Source organism: Mustela nivalis (assembly GCF_964662115.1).
Source record: "Mustela nivalis genome assembly, chromosome: 8".
Taxonomy (NCBI): Eukaryota; Metazoa; Chordata; class Mammalia; order Carnivora; family Mustelidae; genus Mustela; species Mustela nivalis.
Genome location: NC_139027.1, coordinates 139,617,935 through 139,626,375, shown reverse-complemented (window position 1 = coordinate 139,626,375; position 8,441 = coordinate 139,617,935). Strand labels below are relative to the sequence as shown.

At 40.8% G+C, this 8,441-nt stretch overlaps 1 pseudogene across 1 annotated transcript; it reads right to left on the bottom strand.

Annotated features, from left to right (window-relative positions):
* Nucleotides 1-6,245: 6,245 nt before the first annotated feature.
* LOC309871079 (synaptonemal complex protein 3 pseudogene) lies at nt 6,246-7,152 on the bottom strand (annotated as a pseudogene). Its single transcript has one exon. The product of its transcript is annotated as a synaptonemal complex protein 3 pseudogene (transcript).
* Nucleotides 7,153-8,441: the final 1,289 nt, after the last annotated feature.

The following is an 8,441-nucleotide window of genomic DNA, read 5'->3' as shown; positions in this document are numbered from 1 at the left end:
GTCTTGATTTCGGTAGCTTTTGATGCATTTTGAAATCAGAGAGTTGTGTTCTCCGGGTTGGTTGTTTACTTTCAAGATTGTTTTGGCTATTCTCGGTCCTTCGCACTTGCACTGAAATGTTAGAAACAAGTTCGTCAGAAGCATTCTATAAAAATGTCTCACTGAGGGGCGCCTGGGTGGCTCAGTGGGTTAAGCTGCTGCCTTCGGCTCAGGTCATGATCTCAGGGTCCTGGGATCGAGCCCCACATTGGGCTCTCTGCTCAGCAGGGAGCCTGCTTCCTCCTCTCTTTCTGCCTGCCTCTCTGCCTGCTTGTCATCTCTCTCTGTCAAATAAATAAATAAAATCTCTAAAAAAAAAAATTAAAAAAAAAGTCTCACTGATATTTGGATTGGAATTTTGTTGAAACTATAAACATCCATAGTTCGATTGGAAAGAACTCGCACCTTAGCAATACTGAGTCTCTAAGCCACTGGGGTGGTTTATCCACTTAGACCCCTTAATTTCTCTTAGCATTGTTTCCTACTTTTTTTATATGCAAGGTGTGCAAAACTTTAAAGTCATTCTTAAATGTTTCATGTTTTTGATGCTATTGAAAAGGGAATTGTTTCAAAATTTCATTTCCAATTCTTTGCCGCTAGAATAAAAAATATAATTGATATATTATATTGACATAATATATATATTATATTTGTATCCTATGGCCTTATTAAACGCACTTATTAGTCCTAGTGGTTGTTTTCATATATATTTTTTTATATATTCTTTAAAATTTTTTACATAGTCGTAACATCTCCATGCATAGTGAGGCTTGTGTTTTCTTTCCAATCTATACAACTTTTATTTTTCTTGCTTCATTACATGAACTAGGAATGTCAGTACAATGGTAAATAGAGCCGAGAGTGAAGGCAGACATTCTTGTCTGGTTCCCAGTCTTAGGAGAAAAGCCTTCAATGTTTCAGTGATAATTAAGATGTTCACAAGGATTTTCGTAGATGTATGTCCATTATCAGATGGAAAAAGTTCTCCTTGTGTCCAAGTTTGGGGACAGTTTTGGTCATGAAGAAGCCCTGAATTTTGCCAGATACCTTTTCTGTATCTTTTGAAATGACTGTATGGTTTTATCCACTTAATTTGTTAATATGGTGAATTGGTCAACTTTATATCAACTACACTTACCTTTGCATTCCTTGAAAAAACTTGACTTAATTGACTTAATCTAATTAAATCTACTTAATCTAATTTTAAAAATCTACTAATCATGATGTATTATCCCTTTACATGTCACTGAATTCAGTTTGCTAACATTACATTAAGAATTCCTACATCTGTTTTGTGAAGAATTTCAGTGTATAGTTTCCTTACAAGGCCTCTGTCAGGTTCTGGTGTCAGGATTACGCTGACTTCCTAATATAATTTGATAAATATTTTCCTTTTGGTTTTCTACAGGAGTCTGTGTATAAGTTGTATTATCTTTTTCTTTGTGTGTTTGATAGCACTCACCAGTAAAGCACTTGGGGCCTGGAATTTCCTTGTGGGATCTAGTATCTCCTTCGGTGAAGTGTGTGTTCAGATCTTAAGGCCATTTAAAAATTCTGTCATCTCATTAAAGAATTATATGAAGTTTTTATGTGTTGCGGATAAAAGTCTATTGTCCATGATGTGGTCTGTAAATATTTCTCCCAGGCCATGCCTTGCCTTTGCCCTTTCTTAACAGCATCTTTGGAAAAACAAATTTTTAAAAACTGTGACAAACCCACTCAAGCTAATTCTCTCACCATCTGAGCTGCTGGGTGTCTCAACAGCTAGTTCCTTTTCTCTGCTGAGTCGTATTTCATGGTATGGATACACCACAGTTCACTTAACCATGCTGCCAGCGAAGTCTATCTGCATTGTTTTTTCTTTTGTTTAAGTAGGCTCCACGCTGGGCTCAAATGTGGGGCTCAAACTTACAACCCTGAGATCAAGACCTGAGCTGAGATCAAGAGTTGGACTCTTAACCAACTGAGCCCCCCAGGTGTCCCTGGGTTGCTTCCTTTTGTCTTCTATGAATAAAGCTGCTATAAACATTTTTGTACATGTCTTTGCATAAACGTTAAGTTCCCATTTCTCTGGATGAATGCTCAAGTGTGTAACTGCTAGGGCATGTCGCGGTCATGGTTCATAAGAAACCGCCATATTGTTTTCCAGATTGGTTGTACCATTTCACGTTCCTATCATTGATGTGCGAGTGACCTGTTTTCTCTCCATCCTTGCCAGCATTTGACATTATCGCTATTTTTTAAGCCATCCTGGTCGATATGCCCTGATAGCTCATGAGGGGTTTCCTTTGCATTTCCCTAACGGCTGATGATGGCGAGCAAATTTTCATATGCTTATTTGCCATCTGTACACCCTTTCCAGGGAAATGTCCATTCATGTCTTCTGCCCATGTAACTGGACTGTTTGCTTCTTAGAGTTTCAAGGATTCCTTGGGCATTCTAGATATAAACCATTTGCTGAATATGTGGTTTTCAGATATTTTCTTACAGTTTGTAGCCCATCTTTTTATCCTCTTAACAGGGTCTTTTGCAGAGGAAAATTTTAAAATTTTGATGAGGTTCACTTTATCAGTTTTTCCTTTTACAGTGCGTGCTTTTGGGGTCAATTTGAAGAACTCTGCCTGGTGCTAGATTCTGGAGATTTTTCTCTCCTGTAATTTGCTAAATGCTTTATGTGTAGTATTTAGCTCGATATTCACTATTCTGCCCCATAGTTGCTTGTCCAGGACTATTTGTGGAAAGGCTGCCCTTCCTCTGTTAAATTGCTTTTCCGCCTTTGTCAGAGTCAGTCAGGCAAGCATGTGCGGGTCTATTTCCACCGATTCCGCTCACCTGTGTGTTTCTCCCTCCACTGCTCCCACACTGTCTTGACTGCTGAGCCCGCAGAGTAAAGCTTCCCAGCAGGTAAAATAATTCCTCCCTCTTCACTCTTCTTTGTTGTTTCAGCGATGTTAGGGCTAGCATGTACGTAAATTTTAGAATATGTTTTTTTATGTCTATAAAACAAACCTGGGCTCTGATAGGAATTGCATTCAACCCATAGATCAGCTTGGGGCGAGCTGACATCTTTATTACATTGAATCTCACAATCCATAAATATGGTATGTTTCTCCATTTGGTTAGGTCTTTATTTCTTCAGCATTTTATAATTTTCAGCATATAGATCACGCACAGGTTTTGTCCGGTTTCCGCCGCGCACCGGGTTTTCCTGGGAGCCATTGTAAATACTACTGTAATGCTAATTCTTTCTTCTGGGACGGTTTCTGGGGCACAGAAAATGGAGCAGAAGGTGTAGAGAGTTCTCACCCGCCCCCCGGCGACACGCACAGCCTCATCCTCCCCCCAAGAGCAGTACATTTGAGACAACGGATGAGCAACACAGACATATTCTTATCATCCAGGACCCAGAGCTTACAATAGGGTTCGGTACCATCGTTGTATGTCCTATGGGTTTAGACCAACGTATAATGCTGTGTAGCCACCATGCTTGTGTCACGAGGGTCATGCAGAGAGGGTTCCCTGCCCCCCAGATCCTCTGTGTTCCCCCTCCTCTTCCTTCCCTGCTCCCAAACCCCAACAACCGCTGATCTTCCTCCTGTCTCCATAGCTTTCTCTTTTCCAGGTTGTCTTATAGTGGGATGTAGCCTTTTCAGATCGGCTTCTTTCACTCAGTAACAGGCATTTAAATCTCTTCTTTCTGGCTCTCTAACTCATATCCTTTTGGCCCCGAATAATATCCCATTGCTTGGATGTGCTACACCTTATTTTTCCATTCCCCTGCTGAAGGACACCTTGGTTATTTCCAGGTTTTGGTAATTATCAACAAAGCTGCTACAAATATCCGTGTGCAAGTTTTGTGTGAACAGAAGTGTTCAACTCCTTTGGGTGAATACCGAGGAGGTGCTTGCTGGAGTGTATAGTAGGAATACGTTCAGTTTTCTGAAGAGCTGCCCACCTGTCTTCCAATGTAGTCACGCCATTTCGCGTTCCCAGCAGCCATGAAGGAGCCCTCCTCCTGCTCCACATCCTCGCCGGCATCTGGTGATCTGGGTGTCCCGGATTCTGGTCTAAGAGGTGTGTAGTGTACCTCGCTGTTTCAAATTGTGTTTCCCAGACATGCTGCGGAGCGTGTCTTCATACACCTACCAGCCATATCCATGGATAGATAGATAGATATGACAATTACTGTACAGATATATAGAGATCCATCTAGATATAGACAAATACCGATATATCTCGGGGGAGGTGCCTTTGGTTAAGGTTTTTGGCCCATTTTGAAATCAAGTTGTTTGTTTTCTCCTTGTTGAGCCTTAGGAGTCTCTTGTCTATGTCAGAGAACAATTCCTTTATCATACGTGCCTTTTGCACATATTTTCTCCCCCAGCTGGTGGCTTATCTTTTCATTCTTTTGGCCGTGTCTTTCACAGAGCAGAGATTTTTAATTTTCGTGAAATATAGCTTGTCAGTTTTCTTTCCATGAATCACCCTCCGGTGAACTTCCGACGCGCTTCTCCTACCCCACGCCCCGCTGCTGCCCGCTCCGTAGGCGGGACGGGACGGCCCCTGCGGGCTGGAGCCCAGAATTTCCCTTTCCTCCAGGTCCGAAAGGCTCGGGTAGAACCCCAGCCAGCTGGGCTCTGCTTAGATGGTTTCCCAGAGGTCGCACCTTTTCCAGAAGAATGTGATGCTTCGTCTTGTTTCAAAACGGCCCCCACCCCGCCAGGAGGAGGGGGCTGCTCGCGGAGAGCACCTGGCCAAGGTTCTGAAGGTAGGATCCACAGAAGTGTGGGGCCCCCGGTGATGAGATCCCCTGAGATTGTTTTTGTCTCTAAGACTTGCCTACACCGAGCCTCCCACAATTTGTCAATTTGTGGTTTGGTTTTCCCTATGTGGGCGCCGGCTCCTGCAGGGGTTCGAGGTTCTGGCTCTCTGCCCTGGTGAGCTGTGACGCTCCCTACTTGCCTGTTGGTCTCTTCAGTTTAGGGGGGCTGCCGTCTGCCCTGTCACTTCCCTTCTCAGACAGGCCTGAGAAGACTTGCTGATCTGTCCGCTTATTTATCTATGTGCTTGTCTACAGGACAGAGCAGCAACTCCCAGCGTCTTACAGCTGCTCTGGAAACCAGAAGTCCAACATTGGGTTTCAAACTGTGGTTTCCTCATGTTCTTCGTTAACAGTTACCAATGTCTTTAATGTTTGCACATCGATATTGTATGTCGCGATATTGCTGAACTCATTACTATTCAGAAGTTTGGGGGTGGGGGGTTGGCATTGATTTCAAATGTGATTCTTAGACCCTCAAGTCATGTGCAAATACAGTTCCGTTCATTCTTTGCAGCCTGTGTGGCCTTTCTCTCTTTTCCTTGCCTTATTACAGTAGCTTCAACATCTGGGACTATTTTCATCGTGAGAAAGTATCCCATCTTTTATTGTACATTGTGATGTTTGCTAAAGATTTCTGTAGTCGCTCATCATTGGGTTAATATCCCTTCAATTCCATGTTTGCTGAGAGTTTTTACTGTGAATGGATATTGAATTTCGTCTGAGGCCTTTCACATACCTGTTGCGATGATCATATACAGTCTATGGTCTGTAGATATGGTGGGTGAGAATTCTACCGCTGAACCACCAACGCCCACCAGTCTGTGAATATGAACGATGTTGATTAATTTTCTAACGTCCACCCAGGCTGAGTTCCCAGGATAAGTTTCCCCTCGTTAGGAGACATCACATACATACACAAGTGGGTTCAGTCTGTAAGGATCTGGTGGGGGGGTTGGATCTACGGTGATGAGGGATACTGTTCTGCCCTCGGTTCTCGTGCTATGTTTGATGCTGGTTGTTGAGTACTGCTATGTACGTGAGCTCTGATACGTTCTCCTCTTCTGTTTCTCTGGACGAGTCTGCGTGGAATTGGTATTATTTCTTCCTTAAATGTTCAGTACAATTCCCTAGCAGAGTTATTTGCGCCTGGAGTTGTCTTTGTGAGAAGGTTTCAACGTTCAAATTCATTTTCTTTTTAACAGTTGTAGGGTAGTTCAGGGTGTCTGTTTCACCTCAAGTGAATATGGTGAAAGTTTGTGTCTTTTAAGGAATATGTCCGTTTGGTCTCAGTTACTGAATTTACTGACAAAAGGTTCCTAATATTCACTTGATGATGTCCTTTTTATCTCTATAAGATTTCTTTTTTTTTTTTTTTGAAATTAAATCATCTTTATTGCTAAAAGTTAATTAACAAGTGTTAAAGAGAAAAATTCACTATTACTATTAAAGATCTGGACTCACATAACTGTTCAGCTTTATCTGAAGGTTAACAGAAGGAAGGGTCTTGCACTTAAGCTAACAATTAACACTTCGTATTATTTTAAACTAGAATTTTTAAACCACTCTAAAAGAATTACATGCCTCTTAGCTAATGTTGTAATTGTATCATATTACTTAGGTTCAAGTTCTTCCTTCAAAGAGTCATCAGAATAACATGGACTGAAGAGACTTTCGAACACTTGCCATCTCTTGCTGCTGAGTTTCCATCATAATTTTTTTTTGCAACATAGCCATTTCTTTTCTAAGTTCATTTTGTGCACCAGTAAGTAGACTATCGTGATTCTTCTCCAAGTCCTCCATACTAGCTAGTTTTTCTTCTTGTTCCTCAGCTTTCTGCACATCTATATCCCACTGCTGAAACAAAGTCAGAAATTGCTGAGAATATTCTTGGTTAAGCTTCTGCCTTTGCTCTTGCTGGGTTTTCCAAACATGTTCAATTTTCTGGTTACTAGTTTTGAGAGACGCTTTGGTATATAATTCTAGTCTTTTTCTCTTGGCAAGAAGAGCCTTGTTAATGTCAGCTCCAAATCTTTCCAGCATATTTTGTACTTCACCCCCCATATCTTCAAACACTGCTGCAGAAGTCCTTTTCTTCCCATGCTTCTCAATTACTGGAGTCTTCCCTTCAGTAACATCCTCCTCGGAACCACTCAGATCTTTTTTATCTTCCTTCTCAAAGTCATAGGCTCTTACAACCTGATCCTCCATTGATGTCTTCCCAGATTTCCCTGTATGTTTTCTTCCAGAGGGCACCATATTTAGATGTTTTCTGAGGTTCCTGTCCGCTTGGCCAGCGCGACGCTCCTCTCTCTATAAGATTTCTAATTCTGATATTGGTAGTTAATATCCGATTTTCCTCCCCGATCAATTTGAACAGAGGTTTATTGATTTTACTGACATTCTCAAAGAATGCGCTTTTGATTTTATTGATTTTTCTATATTTTTTTCACCTTCCTCTTGTACTTTGGGTTTAATTTACCATTTAAAAATTTTTTTTCTTTTAAGATGGAACTTTAGGTAAATCAAGTTTTTCCCGCTTTTCTAATATAATAATAATAATAAATGCTTGAAGTTTTCTTCTAAGCCCACAAATTCCAAGTCATGTTTTAATTTTCATTCAGTTCAAATAGCTTATCCTTTCTACTGTGATGTCTTCTCTAACCCACGGATTATTTAAAAGTATGCACCGTAGTTTTAAATATTTGCAACTTTCCAGGTGTTTTTTTTTTTTAGAAGTCAGAAGTTTATTTGAGGATTTCAAATTTAGCATATTTTACTTTAGATAAATGAATGTACATCTCCAAGATTCTGAGAACAATCAGATTGCAAACATACAGAACACATATGTACATGGTATCAAAGACCTTTCTTATCTGAACTACCCTCATAATAGAATGCTACATAATCACTGGGATCGTATCTAAAAGGTGAACAAGATTTTAATATGAGAAACGGTTAAATATACTAACACCGTATCAACAGTGTTAAATAAGCATTTTCATAATGTTTGCTTAACATTTACTTTCAGATCTTTCTGCCTATAAAATAAGCCCATGATTAGATTCCCACATCTTGTTAAGGCTGACTGATGTGGACTTTGGCTTTGTTGCATATAAATTTTTACAGAAAAAAAAGTTTTCCAGGTGTTTTTATATTGATTTCTAGTTGAAGTCCATTGTGGTGAGAGAATACTATTTGTATCTTTCCAATCTTTCTAAATTCACTGAAAGTTGTTTCATGGCCCTCAAGTGGGATTCATTTTGGTGAATGTTCTACACGCCCTTGAGGAGCCTGGCGGTCCTACTGCTGTTACTGACTGTACTGTGCAAGGCTTCTGGGTCTCCACCGACTTTCCGTCTGTCTTACCAATTACCGAGAGAAGGCTGTTGAAAACCACAATCAACTCTGGGTTTGCCTCTTTTTCCTTGAAGTCTGAAACTTTTTGGAGCTCTGTTCCTTGGTACATATGCAGCATGATTCGGTTCTCTGGATAAACAGCCCTCTTTATCCGTGTAATAGTCCTTGCTCGTAAACCCACGCCGTCATGTTTAAAAGGGAAGCTCCAGCTCCCTTTTGGTGA